The sequence below is a fragment of the Metopolophium dirhodum genome, chromosome 4 (assembly GCF_019925205.1).
Source record: "Metopolophium dirhodum isolate CAU chromosome 4, ASM1992520v1, whole genome shotgun sequence".
Taxonomy (NCBI): Eukaryota; Metazoa; Arthropoda; class Insecta; order Hemiptera; family Aphididae; genus Metopolophium; species Metopolophium dirhodum.
In genome coordinates this window covers 6,641,619-6,658,404 of record NC_083563.1, presented here as the reverse complement: position 1 = coordinate 6,658,404, position 16,786 = coordinate 6,641,619, and the positions used below count along the sequence as shown (strand labels likewise).

General features: G+C 26.5%; 1 protein-coding gene across 12 annotated transcripts in view; it reads left to right on the top strand.

Annotated features, from left to right (window-relative positions):
• Nucleotides 1-2,005: 2,005 nt before the first annotated feature.
• LOC132942305 (F-actin-monooxygenase MICAL3) overlaps nt 2,006-16,786 on the top strand; it is a 42,772-nt gene continuing 27,991 nt past the window's right edge. For 4 of the 12 annotated variants that reach the window (XM_061010599.1, XM_061010598.1, XM_061010597.1 and 1 more), the window contains exon 1: nt 2,008-2,324. The gene's annotated coding sequence lies outside the window, so the exon portion shown is untranslated. Of the gene's footprint in view, nt 2,325-16,786 lie in introns of all 12 variants that reach the window. The other 8 variants (XR_009664272.1, XR_009664274.1, XR_009664273.1 and 5 more) reach the window with 4 other exon arrangements.

Sequence of the window (16,786 nt, the reverse complement as noted above, 5' to 3'; positions counted from 1 at the left end):
TAATAGCAGTTGAAAAATATTAATAATACATAGGCACAATTTTTTTTTTATAAGCATTTAAAGTTCAAATTTTGACAACATTTATGGCTAAGGATTGAAAATTTAAAACAAGGCTCCACGTAAATAGGTTATATATAAATTACTTTATTCACAATAATATCATCAAATATACTTGGTAAAATCATAGGCTGACTGACCGTTTTCGCTCAGAATCGTTTTTCTTATACAATGATATTATATCATTGAATTCAAATTTAACACCATCCATTACAGTGACCCACTTGTAACCTACTGTACAGCAGAGCGACATCCACTTATCCACCTTTTTTTTTATATAATTATTAATTATTCCGATATCGTAATAAATAGTATTTTTATCATACCCAAATAGTTCGATAATTCAAGTAATACGGCTTATTGAAGCGGTTTACAGCAAAACTATCTATTACAAAAATTGTAGAGAAGAACTTTTCTAACAATCGTAAGAAACCCGAATTTCGATATTTTTATAAATTAGTTGAATAATTAATCGATAAAAAGTTAAAAACCGTGTTAATTTACCATGTGATATTGGACGATTGGAATACGATATCAAAAATCGGGTTTCTTACGATTGTTAAAAAAGTTCTCGTCTACAATTTTTATAATAAGTAGTTTTGTTGTAAACCACTTCAATAAGCCGTATTACATGAAGAACAAAAGTATAGTTTTTATTTGTATAAAATTCGAATACGAAGAGGGCGCACTATAGAAGACAAATATGGCATAAAAACATGGTTTCGTAATTCCAGTAATACGGCTTATTGAAGCGTTTTACAGCAAAACTACCTATTACAAAAATTGTAGAGAAGAACATTTTTAACAATCGTATGAAGCTAGAATTTCGATATTTTTGTTAATTAGTTGAATAATTAATTGTTAAAAAACGTTACATATTCGTTACAGAATATATTAATATATATTATATTAGATGCTAGATAGGTATTTATGAGGCCAATGGAGGGTCCGTTTAAAAATATCATTCAACCAATTTAGGTATGTCATTAGCGATTACTATTATGTGTTTTGTTTATTTATTGTAATTTAATATTTTAATACTATCTTATAATGTTTTATATTTTTGAATAAGTATTTACAATTTACTATTTAGTAATAAATAATAATAGAACCATCGAATGAGCTTAGGTAGCTATTAATGTTGGCGTGGTAAAATAGTAAGTGTGCTAAAAATGCAATTTATTACGATCGCAGGTGAAATAAAAAATATTCACACATTAGATATAGCTGGTAGTCTAAAGTACTTTGTGTATGTTGTATACTTATCGTAGGTACGTTATATGAGAACCATTATTAATTCGAATTTCTTTATAATTATTGCACTCATTCTGACATTCTTCTTCCTAGTTAATTACCCGTACCCACGTCATGAAATATACAGGTATGTATTTATATAGTGATGATAATAATATATTATTGTAGAATAACTAGATTCCTAGATATTACACCGAGTATTTAGGTACATAATATCATAGTGGATTACATGCATGTGTCTACGAGAAATTGAGTGTTCGTCATAACAATACGAAATCTCATTTTCCCCGCCCACGAGTTACAGGAAAGCCAAAGAGTTCGAGACGGTTATTTTTTAGGAATACGCGTATCTACGTTACCCGTCGATGCAATACACAGATATTATAATATAGATATCAGATATCTGTGATGCGATATTGCGATATTGCGATGCCGCCATGGTGCCAGTAGTTGCCGCAGTGCCGCCTGCCATTTAATCTATTCTGTGGTGCTACCGCCATCGCCGCCGGTCGGTGGTCACCGTCACCAGAGGGAGCATTGCAGCGGTAGCGGCACTTGTTCTATGGTTGTAACCTGCCGGACGGGTATCGCGTCTATTGACTTTTTCTTTTACCGTACACGCTGGTCACACTGCGCTTCAGTAGTCATTCGTTTTTGGCTCGCAAGGGAATTTTATATTACTATTTGCTATCACTTTTATTGCCCGTCTGTTGCACTGTAAATTCCACTCTGCTGCAGTCTCCAGACCGCGGCCGGTTCGTTAGTCTTGTCATTACTTTCGGGCTGTGGTGTTTGGTGTTTTTGTAGTTTTTTTTCTCGCTTCACACGACTTTTATTAGATTGGTGAATTCGACTCGCAGTATTTATATATTGTTATATTTTTAAAATTAATTAACACATAAATGTCGAGAAGTTGATAAAAAAAAAAAACCAACATTGTATCAAGTGCAGTGTGCGGGCGAGTGTCGGTTTTGCTGAAAATCCGACTTCAAATATTTCAAAGAAGTATTACTGTAAGTGATCGAAAAATATAATATACTTGATATTACTTGATAGGATAATTGGTACTTGATCTTGACGCATAAACTCGACGGGCTTATGTTTTAGACCGGTGTATTTTATATATATAGAAAAAACTCGTTTTTATTTAGTTACACTTAAGGTCTGCTAATAGTCTGGTTAATTTTAACAAATGACGTAACACAATGTGTAACGTATACATTCTTAGCGTTTTAAAAATAAATCGGTTTCATATTTCAACGTGTATACACTTTGAGACGTGTATTCAAACGTAAGTACTTACCTACCCCTACTGGCTTCTTATGATTTTGCGTATTTTCTCGAAAATGGATTTCCGAATACCAAGCAATCCACTTAATATTGTTACTAACTATTATAATTATTCTGTTAGAACGTCTCAATATTCGTGTACAAGCCATAGTAATACGATAGGTAGAATGTAGGCGTAGGTACACACATTTCATTGTTTCATTGTGTACAATGTCAGCGCTAGCAATTGTCAAATGGTATTCTATAATAGTTGCAGGGCATACGTTGGGAGAGTGGCAACAAAGCAATATTTATTTTAGATATATAACTGAACAATGTTTATAACAAAACCTGTTGAATAATATTAATATTACATTCACCTCTGTATATTACCTACTATGCAGAAATGACATTTTATTGTATTTATTATTTGCATTTATTCATATTTTATTATAATTGATAATACATAGGTAGGCACAAGGCACCTATTACATTTTAGTCTAATTGAATATGGTAAGGTTTGTTTTACTGAGCATGACAATATGACATATAGGTATAGCTGATAATAGGTTTTATATTAATACGTATGTGTGGTATTCAAATTTTTAAAAACAATTTTTTTAGTTAATTAGTAAAGCTTTATAGTTTACCTACATTGTACATAATATACTAATAATGTGTGTATGTAATAATACGTAGGTACCTACTACGTAGTATTGATTTATGACTGTTAATGTAAATTATCTATTGAATATTGTTTATTACCTACTTGGGTATACTTAGAGGTATAAGTATCTAATTATTAATTCTTTACTTTGAATATAAATTTATTATATTGAATCAACATTGAAACCAATTAAATCTTTCCAGCATAATTTATTCTGATATTTATCTTGTTTACAATTTAATTGATTGTGATAAACGGGATGATAAATTATGGTGTTTAAACATTATTTTATTTTTAGTTCATCTAATCTGCTTCAATGTCCAAAATGTTGGAATTTTGATATCTAACTGTTTTAACTTGTTAAGGATAGATAAAACCGTATACACAGTATTAGTTTAAAATAAATACATTTTTATCATTTAGTTTAATTAGTTTAAAATTCAAATTTACAGACCAAAATAGTAGGTGAATCAATGAAAAAAATAATTTACAAATTGTAATAAGTACCTATTAATATATTTTTTGTTCTAAAATTAAAAATGTAATGGTTTTTTTAAAAAAAAAAAATTAAAATATGGTACCTACCTTCTGAAGTTCTGAATAATTTTTTTACTCAGAAATATTTGAAAGGCAATAATTATGTAGGTATATTTGCAAAGTTAAATTAGTTTGGTTAAAACGAGGGTTAAAACTACTACAGGTAGTGAATAAAAAACTTTAGTTTAGGTTTGATGTAAAATCTATTGATGAGGAAGATAATGATAATTCTAGGTTGATCTAGTGTACTCACTCACAAGTGTTCCAAAAAAAAGATCTTTGTATATAAGTACAATGGCAGAGGAAAGGTTATTATCGAAGGGTGATGTTCAAAGATTATTAATACATTTGTAAGTATTTGTGTGAAATGTTGTGAATCACAAATTTACAATAACTAACTAATACATTACCTATATTAAAATTTATAAGCAATAACAAGCCAAAAAGTTATGTCTATAGTCTACATCAGTGTTTCTCAACCTGGGGGTTACCAAGTAATTATTTAGGGTCACCAAGGTATGAATTATATCTATCAATACAAAAAATTAGGAATTTCAATAATTAATAAATATATCATCCTAATCATATATCATGTCTAAATTGGTACTTACCTGTTATACAAGACTACGGCTATTGTCGCGACTACCACCCAAGACTACCTCTATTATCACGACTACCCCGAATGTTTTGTGAAGCACTTAGATCATATACTATGGATGGAGCTACAGTGTATGATTTTGTTGCTGATATAGCGACGAGTCACCGAATTTGGTAATCAATGTGCGCAAGCGCAATGCAACTCCTCGCATAATTATCCATAGGTACAATAGGTATCTGTGGATAAATATGCGAGAAGTCGAGTTGCACGTGCACATATCACCCACCTAATTCGGTGACTCGTCGCTATATCGGCAACATTTTTTGTATTGATTTAATACTCTGTGGCTCCATCTATAGTATACTATCTAAGGTGAAACATCACAATCCTAATATCACAGACTACCTTATTTTTATTTATATTAATAATTAATCATATTTAATTTATTGATACCTAGTTTTGGTTTGAATTTTTTTGATATACATGGTTCAATCAGGAACCTGGACCTGGAAAACTTAAGTTTCACGACATAGTCCTCCTTAAATCCATTGTTGCGGAAGTATTCTGTCTGCATTATTTTTACGCTTGGAAAATAAGCATTTATCTATTTCAAACATTTTTCCTTGGTTTCTTGCCTCAATACTGAGAACACGTATTTGCCGCAAATAGTTATTCCAGTCTATGACAGTATTTTGTTTATTTTAAAATGTTGTTCGCACCATTTTATAGCAGTTGACACTTCAGTCCAAGCAAAAATAAATATAATAACAGTAACAAATGGAAGACGATTGTGTTCAAACCAGGTGCTATTTCAGACACTTAAATATTTTTGGCAATTATTAATATTAACAAAATACTTACAAAAAATGAGTTACCTAACCTCTAAATTTTACAATTATGTAAATTAGTTTAACAAAATCTATTAATCCTTTCACTGCTCCAGACATACTATTACATCTAGAATAATTACACCATTCGCTGCTTCAGACGTACTATTATGTTCCAGTATTTTATAATATTATAAATTTCCAGTAACAGTACACTTTTAGTAAACCCTGGCTCGCACTATTTAAACTTAAATAATTAGATCACATAGATTTCAAAATTAAAAATATTTTACTTTATATATTATGTAGCATACATATTACATAGGTTGCAGAGCATAGTGTAGCAGTGATACAATGTATGCAAAATATAATCTCTGAGACGTTACATAGTCATCTCATTAAGCAGCAAGATGTACAAGTAGGGAGCCTACTGAAATAGTTAGGCCAGAGATAGACAGAATGATTTCAGGTCATCAACAACAACATAGCCATTAAGAATCTTAATTTTAAAATGATTATTAATATTTAAATATTTGTTATACTTACACAATTATATTTATGGTAAAACAAAAAAATGGGTTTAACGGTTAAAAAACAGCTTCTGTATCTTATATTTCATAAGTACTTGTTGTATTAACTATTAGATAGATACTATATAGTATTTATTTTTAATCTATACGTCATCTGTGTATATAAATTATATATTTAGGATTAGGTGTTGGTAAAAAATGTAATACTCATTTGGTAGGTTGCCACAATAAAAAGGTTGGGAAACACTAGTCTACACAACCCTAAATAAGATTGCAATAAAGAAGCTGTAGAATAAATGCCTACCAACCTATAGCATTTTGATGTACAATACAATTATTTTCATAAATTTCATATCATCAACAAGTATTGTCTGTGATTTAGTTTTTTTTTTATAATTTTAATAGGTAGGAACAAAAATTTTATTCATCATGAACAATTAGTTGAATTTTAAATATTCTTTAAACAAAAAGTATTTTCCTACTGCCCAAGCTACTACCTTTCTAGACTTCTAGTACAGGTACATTAGTGTACACAAACTAACTTTAAGACCATTGAGGTAGAATGTTACAGTAGAATTAACCACAAGAGTAGGTATTGAGTTCCCAATCAATAAATGTGATAGGTCTACAAACTGTATTACAGGCAATTGTAAATTATGTATTAAATAAATTTAAATGTAGCTGTGAGCCAGTAGATAATATTTTTAATATTAGGCTCAAGTAGGTACCTATTTACAATTTAGTAATAAGCACTACATTTTAATATAATATTCTTTGTAATATTCAATACAAAAGTTATTTAAAATAATTTTGTTTAGTTGACAAATTTAGATAAAGGATTTTGATAGACTTAGTACCTATATATTTTATCTAATTCCTCATCTAATTCTTTGACTTTAGGTACCTATTTTATATAGCATTTAAGTTTATTTAAGTTACTAAAATTATTTTTTTTTTTTTTTTGTTTCAATTTAAAAAATAATAAAATAAATTTAATTAAAATAACTCTCAAACTACTATCAATATTATAGGTACTTGATCTATGAGTTAAATGTAAGTACCTATATAACTCTTTGATTTTGGAAAATTAATGATCCTAGTCAAACTTATATTTAATTTCAAGTAGCTATTTATAACACCACATCTTTGCTAAAAATTATAATTTTTTTTCCATTTTATACCTACCTACCTATTTTTATACATAATTAGTTTTTTTTTAAAATGACAGAATCGTAATTTTTGTTTTATATTTTGACGCAAGACATTTGTATGGATATTACGGTTTATAAGTTAAAAATGCTTTATTGAAATATTAAGTAATTTTTTTTTTAATATGAATTCAAAGTGTAGGTGTGTTGACCACTGGACAGTGTATTACAATTTTGCAGTGTATTTTTCTATATAATTTTTAATAATTCAAAATAAAAAACTAAACAATTTTTCTTATTAGTAATGATTGTAAATAGTATGTATATACCTCCTACTCAAACTTATATCATATATTAATAATCAATGATATTAAGTATGGATAGACTATAGCCTGTAGGTAATAGATAGGTACTTACCTAGTTATGATCGAATAATTTGATGTCATTATAATGTATTCAACAATTTTTATGTATATTATTCTATTACTTGACTATTATTTAACAATTTTTAATAATTTAAACAATTTAATATATTCTGATATTCATACTTGAGTATTATCTATTATCCTTACTTAAACACTAGCAATTAAAATGTATCACACGTTTGATTAATTCATCTGTCGGATATCTTGTCTGTGGAATAAATGAAAGCTTCCAATTTAATTAAAACAATGGCTTGAGTGTTAAGTCCTTTCACGAGTGTGAAATAATATTGTCTAGGTACTGTTGATTACTTTCATGTACATTATTATAACAGTTTAACCTGGTTGAATTGTTAAATTGCAATTCAATTGTGTTGACTAGAAATGTGTTATGTTTTTACATAAAACCAATTAATAGTACATAATATTATCTTCTATAATATTAATACAAAATAAATCATTGAAAACAGTAAGGTATATTATAATTTATAAGTAATATTTGTAACAGTTTACAGTTCTTTTTTAATTCTTGTTACTAAGATATCAGTAATAATTTAATTTAAGGCATTTTCTATTATTATTATTTTTGTAAATTGCTTAGTTTTTATAAATTTGTAAATAATATTTTTGTTTGTAAATGGTACATGAAATTGAAAATATAATACTGCTATAAAAAATGTTTATCGTAGCCCTTAGGGACTTTTTGCATTAGTTAGGTAGGCATATTATTATTTACTAGACAAAATTAAATTTTCAAAATATTTATATCACTTAAGCTATTTATATTTTGTACCACAAACCTATTCACACTATGCGGTTGCTGTACATTGGTATTTCCAATAATATTATTATTATTTATAATGATAAATAATAATTAATAATTATTATAACGTATAACTTTTCATCGACCTTTTTACTGATAGTAAAATGAATAAATTATAAAATATCTTTAGAAGTAGGAATTACATGCTGAGATAGCGTCACTGATCAGAATCGTTTTTCGCCTTTTCGTATACAATGATTTATATGATTCAAATTATACACATCCATTACAGTGATCTGCTCAATTACGAGGTTTACTTGAAACCTACTATACTATACAATGCCTCGGTCTTTTTAAGCAAAAGTTTTAACATTAGGTACTATATTAACCGGGATAACCTAACAACTATCTCTAATATCGCGTTATTTTGCATTTTTTTTAAATGTTATCCCGAAAATTACTTACAATTTAAAATAAAACCTGTTAATAAATTAGATAACTAGGTACTCTTATAAAATAATTCTTATAAATAGGTACATTCGAGGGTACATTATATTTTAACATCCAAAAATGTTTTATTATGATCAGAGTTATATATTCACGTAAACACGTATAGCCGTAAATATAATACTACTGTAGTGTATTTACCTATTAGATTTTGATTACAGTAAAATATTTTATAATTTAATTTTTTAATTAAATACTTGCTTACTTGATCTCGTGAGCTGTTAATAATATATAAATATTAAATACATTTTATATTGAACGTTTTACCATCTGTTAATTTGAATAGTGCAAATTCATAAGTTTTACCATTGTTTGAGAAAAAATTACTCCTCATGTTTCTTCTGCGGCTAACATTGACCCCGAGAAAGGATGAAAGAAAACCGGTTCGCGATGCAGGTTTTGCCTGTGAAGTATTGTGACTCGGGAGTTTCTGGTTGAAAATGTTATCGTGGCACACATTGTTTTGTGTTGCCAAAGATGTAAAACAGTAAAATGCATGAGCCATAAAATATTTCGAAATACGCACATGTAGATTTTATATTTCTTAAATATTTAAAGTTTGTTCTCAAGAAATGTTTTAAAATATTAATTAATTTTTTTACGTATCTGTAGACTTACAAAACGTGCCGAATATTCAAAAAATAAATATATTTTAGTAAAAATTAAAATAATTATTTAACAATCTTAATTTACTATTAAAGACGTTCTTTTCTTTTATACTATTTTATTCCTTGAAATTTAATGACCATATCAATGTCCTTCGATAGAGATTTTGGCACTTGGCCTTGTTAGCCGTTATAGTCATTTTTTAAATATACCTTTAATGTATATTTCAATCAAATTCTACTTGTAGTATATTATTCATTATCTTCCGGCTATGATATAAAGTGTAATATTATTAATTAGGTATTATTTCTTAAAAGTATTTAAGTTAGTATAATGATATATTCATATTGGACACCTACTTGGTATATGACTGCAATTAAATGGAATAGTCTATTTATAGGTAACTATATTTTTCAAGTATTCAATATACCTACCTTTTTTTTTTAAAAAAAATGAAAACCGAGTACTGTAATAATAATTTTAGTCAAAAAAATAATTAGTTTTTAAATTGAGCTCTAGATTATGCCAATCATTTGCTATCGACATAATATTTGTAAACTAATAGCAGAAAATTAGCGTTGTGTATTATTATGTAACGTGTTTTTACAATTATGTTTATTTCTTAAATAATAATTCATGTCAATTTTGTCGAAGATACCAATTTATTTAAAATTGTACGTGAGGCGGTATTACTAAAGTATTTAATTTTTTAATTTTTCTAGTATTTTTAGATTCTTTATAACTATTATAATACTTAATTTTACATGGAAAATATCATATACTTTTATTATATATATGCGAGATTATATGTTTTTAAATGGTATTTAATATTAATGTATAAAATCTAGACAATTGCAATATTGTATGTCCGTATGACTGTACAGCTCCGAGTATAGTATAGTCTTATACGACGTGCCGCTCGGTTGACGTTAACCGTTAATGCTTCTGATGCAGCTGAAGGTCAGTAGTTAGTACTGCTTTCTGCTACCTATAACAATAATAATATATTCTTCCGATTAACTTTAAAAATTGTACTTACAACCATTACATGCGTAATATTGCAAAAAAAAATTAAATTGTATAGATACACAAATGGAGAAGTGTACATATTTTATTTTAGTTTTTTCTATTTCTTACCGTTATTTCATGCTTATTACTTTGGTTACGATCACTTAAAATATATTGAAATATTTTTCTCGTATTTTCCTATGCCATCAGCTATTCAGCTGTCACCTGGTTTGTATTTTTTGTTAATCGTTTAATATATTATTAGTATATTATGAAGAAGCTTATGTTAGATGTTTACAATTTTTGTAAACTGAAAATTAACTTATTTGTTTTTTAAAATTGTATGCACAATATTATAACTATGTGGTTGGTAGAAAATATCTAAACATTCTAGAGAATTAAAAAATTATAAAACTTGGATGTATATTAGTACTCGATATGTAGCTAGTACAATACTTAATATTGCTATTTTAATACTTGGATCACATTACTACTAGATATTGATTATGACCACGAGTGTAATATTTTTGGAATGAAATTAGAAATAAAATGGTATATTTCGTTAAAAGAACACGAAAAATATAACAATCTACCTACCAATATAAAAATATATTTTGGTTCAGTATAATCTAGGTATAGATAAGTTATTTTGTTTCATATGTATTTTTAATATTATGTTCTATGAATATATGATTTATTACCTAATATCTAGTAACTAGTGTAAACTATATTTATAGTTTAAATGATTGTATATATCATGTCTTATGTACATTGTACATACGAGTATACCTACACAATATAATATCATATTATATTATAGTTAGTGACGTACAGTTTCGTGAACATTTTCAAATTGGAAAATTATTAAAATTTTATAATTTCTCATATTAACTTCTTAACAGATAAATACCTCGATATTATGGTATATAGTATAATATTATAGATATTATATACTATATAGCTATAGTACCTATGTTTTAACCTACATAATTATATTTAAAATTGTGTAAGTACTACCATTTGCTCAATTTAATATTATTCTGTTGAACATAATAAAGAAAATCCAAAATCCAAATAAATTTATCGTGGTAATAAATATATATCAAGCTTACATATATATAATATGTGTGTATAGGTGGGGTCCTACGACCGGTAATACATGATATGGCCTAATATTCGTCATTGGTGGACAGTTAATTAATTTATTACAATATCTAGTAGGTATTTATAACCAATTATTATAGTTTAAATAATATTTATTTATGTACAATATATATAATATTATATTTTTCAATTTTATTATGTACCCATTACGTAATTTTCGTACAACCAAAATATCCACAACTATTATGACAACGAATTTCATATGGATCGTGTATATTAATTATTAATATACTTGATATTGTTACTGAATAATTAGTCTATGATGACTGAATTGTAAAATGTATATCTACAGTATAAATTACACCAGTTTATTATTGCCAATAATTTAGAATAAAGTAATTTAAAATTACTTTATTATTCCTAAAATGTATTATACAAAACTGGTCTTTTATGACAACTCGTGTGCCTCATTTAAAATATTGTCTTTTATTTAAGTAAAACTAGCCAGTCAAAATGCACTTAAATTCTGAACTGTTTTACACAAATAACGGTATAATCATTACATTTAGATAATAACTTGAGCAATCGTGTAAAGGTACGTATGTGGTATTAAAACTGGACTAGTAGGTATCTGGTATAGTATATTTTTTCGCGTAAATATAAGAAATACGCAGAATGGTTTAAATAAACTCCGCTTCAAAGAAAAAAACAATTTAGCTATTATATATATTATATTTCACGAGCCGTTCAAACTAATTTTTAGTGTTATACATTATAATATTAAATTATTTTTTTATTTGAAAGAATAGCAATTATTATGTGTTGTGTGGGAGTAAGTACTTGCGTTAATTGACAAAGAGCTAATACGTATTTCATAATTCCCACACTATTATAAAAACAGGTTCATCGTTCTGGAACTACCCCAGCTGTGATGCACAATTATACACATTGGTTACTCCTATTAGGTATATACCAGCTAAACACCAAATTATTCTTCAGCTTGAATATTATAGTATAAAATACGATTTTTGAATTTTGTAGGTACTTATACAAAAATAATTATTTGTAACTAATGGCCTATGATGCCGGGTTGAAATAAATAAATAGATCAATTATTTGTGATGAGCTGACTATCTAATATCAATATTATTTTATACTTTTATAATTCAAATACTGATTTAGGTTACGTAAGAGTATATAATATAATTATACAATTAAAGTAGATAGTGCTTTTGATTAAAATACATATTAAACAGAGGCGTTTGCAGGATTTTTCAATGGTAGGAGGGGGGTATTGGAAATTTATGGATAATTACTCACTAGATAAAGTTTAAAAAATAAAGTAGATGCTTTCTTAATTCTTATTCTGGTTCTTACTAATAGGTATGAAACATAAAATATACTTTGAAAAAAAAACTTAATCATACAAATGGGCAATAAAATACAATTTTATTTTTGACAACTGATCCCGCGCAATTCGTTGCCCGTAAAAAATGACAACTCTTAAAAAAATTGTGATAGTTCAACTCCTTTGTGTAACTCGCTGTAGTAAGTGCAACTCAGCCACCCTGGTCCCTGGTAGGCAATCCGACGACGTCATGGACAACGCCGATGAGCGGCTTTAAGTACCACCTTGGTATGCAATGTGCAAAAATTCGATTTGATGCATGCTTGTTCCTGATCTGCTTGATTAACCAATGGCAACCAATAAAATAATAAATACTAATTTCTACAAATTATTTCTTCTATAACCAATAGCAACCATTTATAAATAAAAATTACGATCGTAAATCTCAAAATCCCTGTTACCAGACGACATTTTAAGTGTTTACTTATCATTATCTAATTATCTATTTTCTTATACGTCCCTACCATGAGCTATATATGTATTTCATTTTATGTATCAGGTTTTCACTAAATATATATTACTCAGTCATAGTTATTAGAACTTGGTTTTTAATACTTTAATTAAAATTGTTTTTATGATGGTGTACCTACAATTTATTCTATAATATGTATTATGTATAGAAATAAACGAGGAAATAAACAAATAAATATTTCTTTCTGGTAAAATAAATGTAAGTAACTTATAAATTGCATTACCATTATTTTTAATAAATATATATTTTAGTAATATTATATATTACTTACATGTTTTTTATTGGTTTTTGTTGTATAATATAAATATAAGTATATTTTGTATCTTTTCGTTCAATGTAAATATCCGCTGTCAAAAGATTTTTGGTCCTTGGCTAGTTCAAGGATTCTTATAAAAATTGTTTTATGTTGGAAGTTATATTTTGAATGGTTCAAAGTATTATACTAAGCATATTAATGCATTTATAATGAAATATATTTCATAAATTGGACCACAATTATCTGAATAATTACGTCTTTTGATGTATTTTTAGGACTATTGACTATAATTGTCTGTGTAATAGAAGATAATTATTAAGACCATTGTAAGCACATTTCATCATTTTTAATGAATATTTTATATTCTTAACAATATGTGGGTTACTTATAGTAAATTGGTTCTGAATGCATATTATTTACTCTCAAAAATAATCAAAATATTTTTTATATTTTTTTTAACGGATGTTTTCCTAATATTATTTTATAGAATTAACTATTGATTAATGCCCGTAGCAGTAAATTCAACTATTACTTTTTAGTTAGTAGGTATTTAATAACTATTAAAATTTACCTACGTACGTAAATTATCGTAAATCATATTTAATGTAATGATTCACAAATCAATTTATTTATCAAATCTAAAATTATTACTCTCATATTTAATAGCATGTACCTAACTCAAAAATTTGATAATATTTAAAATGCATTTAATTTATTTATAGTGTTAATTACTTTAAGCTGTATATTGGAATAATTGATTGCATATTGTCTTATTTTATTGCCCGACTTATTGCTTATGAAAATTATTCATTTTAGATTATATATATATATATATATATATATATTATAACAATAGTTAAATGATCACGCCGTGTACAAGATTATGACATAGGTATTGTTGTAAAAGTTTATTATTATTGGGATTAGAAAAAATTAGATATTTATAATTAAATCATTGCAATGTTATTTCTTATTAAAGTCGTAATACTTTTTATTTATTAATGACTGTTCATCAATAGCTTATAATTTTATATTATATTTAACTCGATAGGTACCTATTGTAGGAATATAAAATTGTATTATAATTCTGAACAATATAGATTATATATTTATAATATTTGAATTATAGCTTTATCTTATATACCTATATTTTTTTAAAGTATTTTTAATTTAAAAATATTAAGAATAATATAATAAATAAACGTGCCTTTTCTTGAAATAATATTTGTGGTTTATATTAATAGAATTTTATAAGTAGAGCTCAAAAATAAAACATAACATATTTTTATAATGAAGCATGAAACTTGGTTGGCATCAATCCACATAACCTTAAATATTTAATTCTTGACCATACTATAAATCGCATATTATTCTTCTCAATATTTCTACTCTAAGAATGATAATAAACACATAATTGGTCACAAACAAAAATGTTAAATAATAATGAAATTTAAGATTTAAATATTGTCCCAGGAAAGTTCCATGTTCTAGTACTTGGCTACTACTGTTAAATAAGATTAAAATAACTAATATTTAAGTTTGCCAACTTAACAGTTTAAGTTTAAAAAAATTGGTTTTGACAGTATTAAAATTACCTACATTTTTTAAAACTTTTAACGCACATTGATCTTTTTAATATTATTTTAGCTAACTTTTTTATGAGCATTTGAAGTTAAATGTTTTTCTATATACAAATTAAATTTATCAATATAATAATTAATTATGGTTTATTAACTAATTTTAAACAGTTATAATTTGAATTCATTTTAGTACTGTTGATTCTAATTATAATTTAGTTCAGTTGCATTTATTTTAAATATTCTAATTTAATATATTAAGTAATTAATATTAGGTAGGTACTCATCTAGTATTTTTTATTTTTTATAAGCACATCTGTTTTACATATTATTATGTTGATGACCATTATATGCGTTTTTATTATTGGGACTTGCTTTAGAATAATGGATATATCACCCGATTAAAGTGTTGACATTTTAGTATTTCAGAACCATCCATGAGTTTATAAGTAATAGGTACATATGATATTATATATTTTATAAATTGATAGTGTTAATTAAATTTTATCTACTAATAAAAATTATAATTTTAGTTTTTATTGTTTATTGACCCATAGAGTCATCGCCTTAGTGCACAGTAATAGGAAATAAATTAATAATGTTATTTTTTATCGAGTTAAGTGTTACTGATGGGTTGCTCCTTTAAAAAAACCTTAATGCCTGTACCATAATATACTATATTAACGCATATACTTATGGAACATTTCGGTGTACCTATATAATATTACTTACCTATTAGTTATTTCAAATAAGAATTTAATACAAAAATGTTATTGTTGTGTATACTGAAAATAACTGTATTTGTTATGCTCTTGTAATCTTATAACAATATGGATAAACATTTATTTAGCAATTTTGGGCTTATCTTCTATCTTATTACAATGTTTACTATTTTATTGTATTGTTAAACGTAGTCGACCTATATGTCATTTTATATTTTATGTCCAGTAGGTAGGTACCATAGTTTATAACTACTATTCATATTATTACATCAGTTAGTTAATTAAAAACATTTTTAAATTTAAATAAAAAAATGAGTGAATTAAATTTTTTGTCTTATGCATTTATATTAATTTATTGTAACCTCTCCCACAGTGAAAAATCTGACTACGTCATTAATAGCATGCGTGTCATTAAAAAGTTAGAGACGAACACGTGATATAATAATTAGAAGATTTTAGACCAGCACAACCTCATATGTATATTTTATAGACTTTATTATTCCAAATTAATTAAATAAATATCTTTGATATTCTAGCTATTATTGAATTAATATTTTGTTGTAATAATAATACTTACGTTTAACACGAGAGCTGAGTGCATAGTATAGGTTGTACTACATTCCCACAGGCTACCACAACACTAATTGCTCACTATAGTGTATTTCGGGTAAGAACTACCTATGCATGTACTATCATAATTTTCCTATACACGCCCAACGGAGGATAATAAATAATTATAAAATATTTTATGGATAACATTGTGGTAATTTTGTAGTAGCTATTGGCTAGGTATTACAATTTGTTCTTAACTGTTTCAGAAATGTTGTATATATACTTATTATAATGCGGTAAGAAATTGTTGACATTCTTTTCTGTGGGAAATTAAGGTATATCTTGAAAACGTATTTTGTATACTACACACTGTATAGTATACGATTGTGTAAGGTCCCTTACACTGTAATACTGTACGACTCCCATGTAAAAGCATGTTTATTCTAAAAATCACGTTCTGTACCAAGAAATTCGATACCACAAAAGAACTGCCCTAAATGTG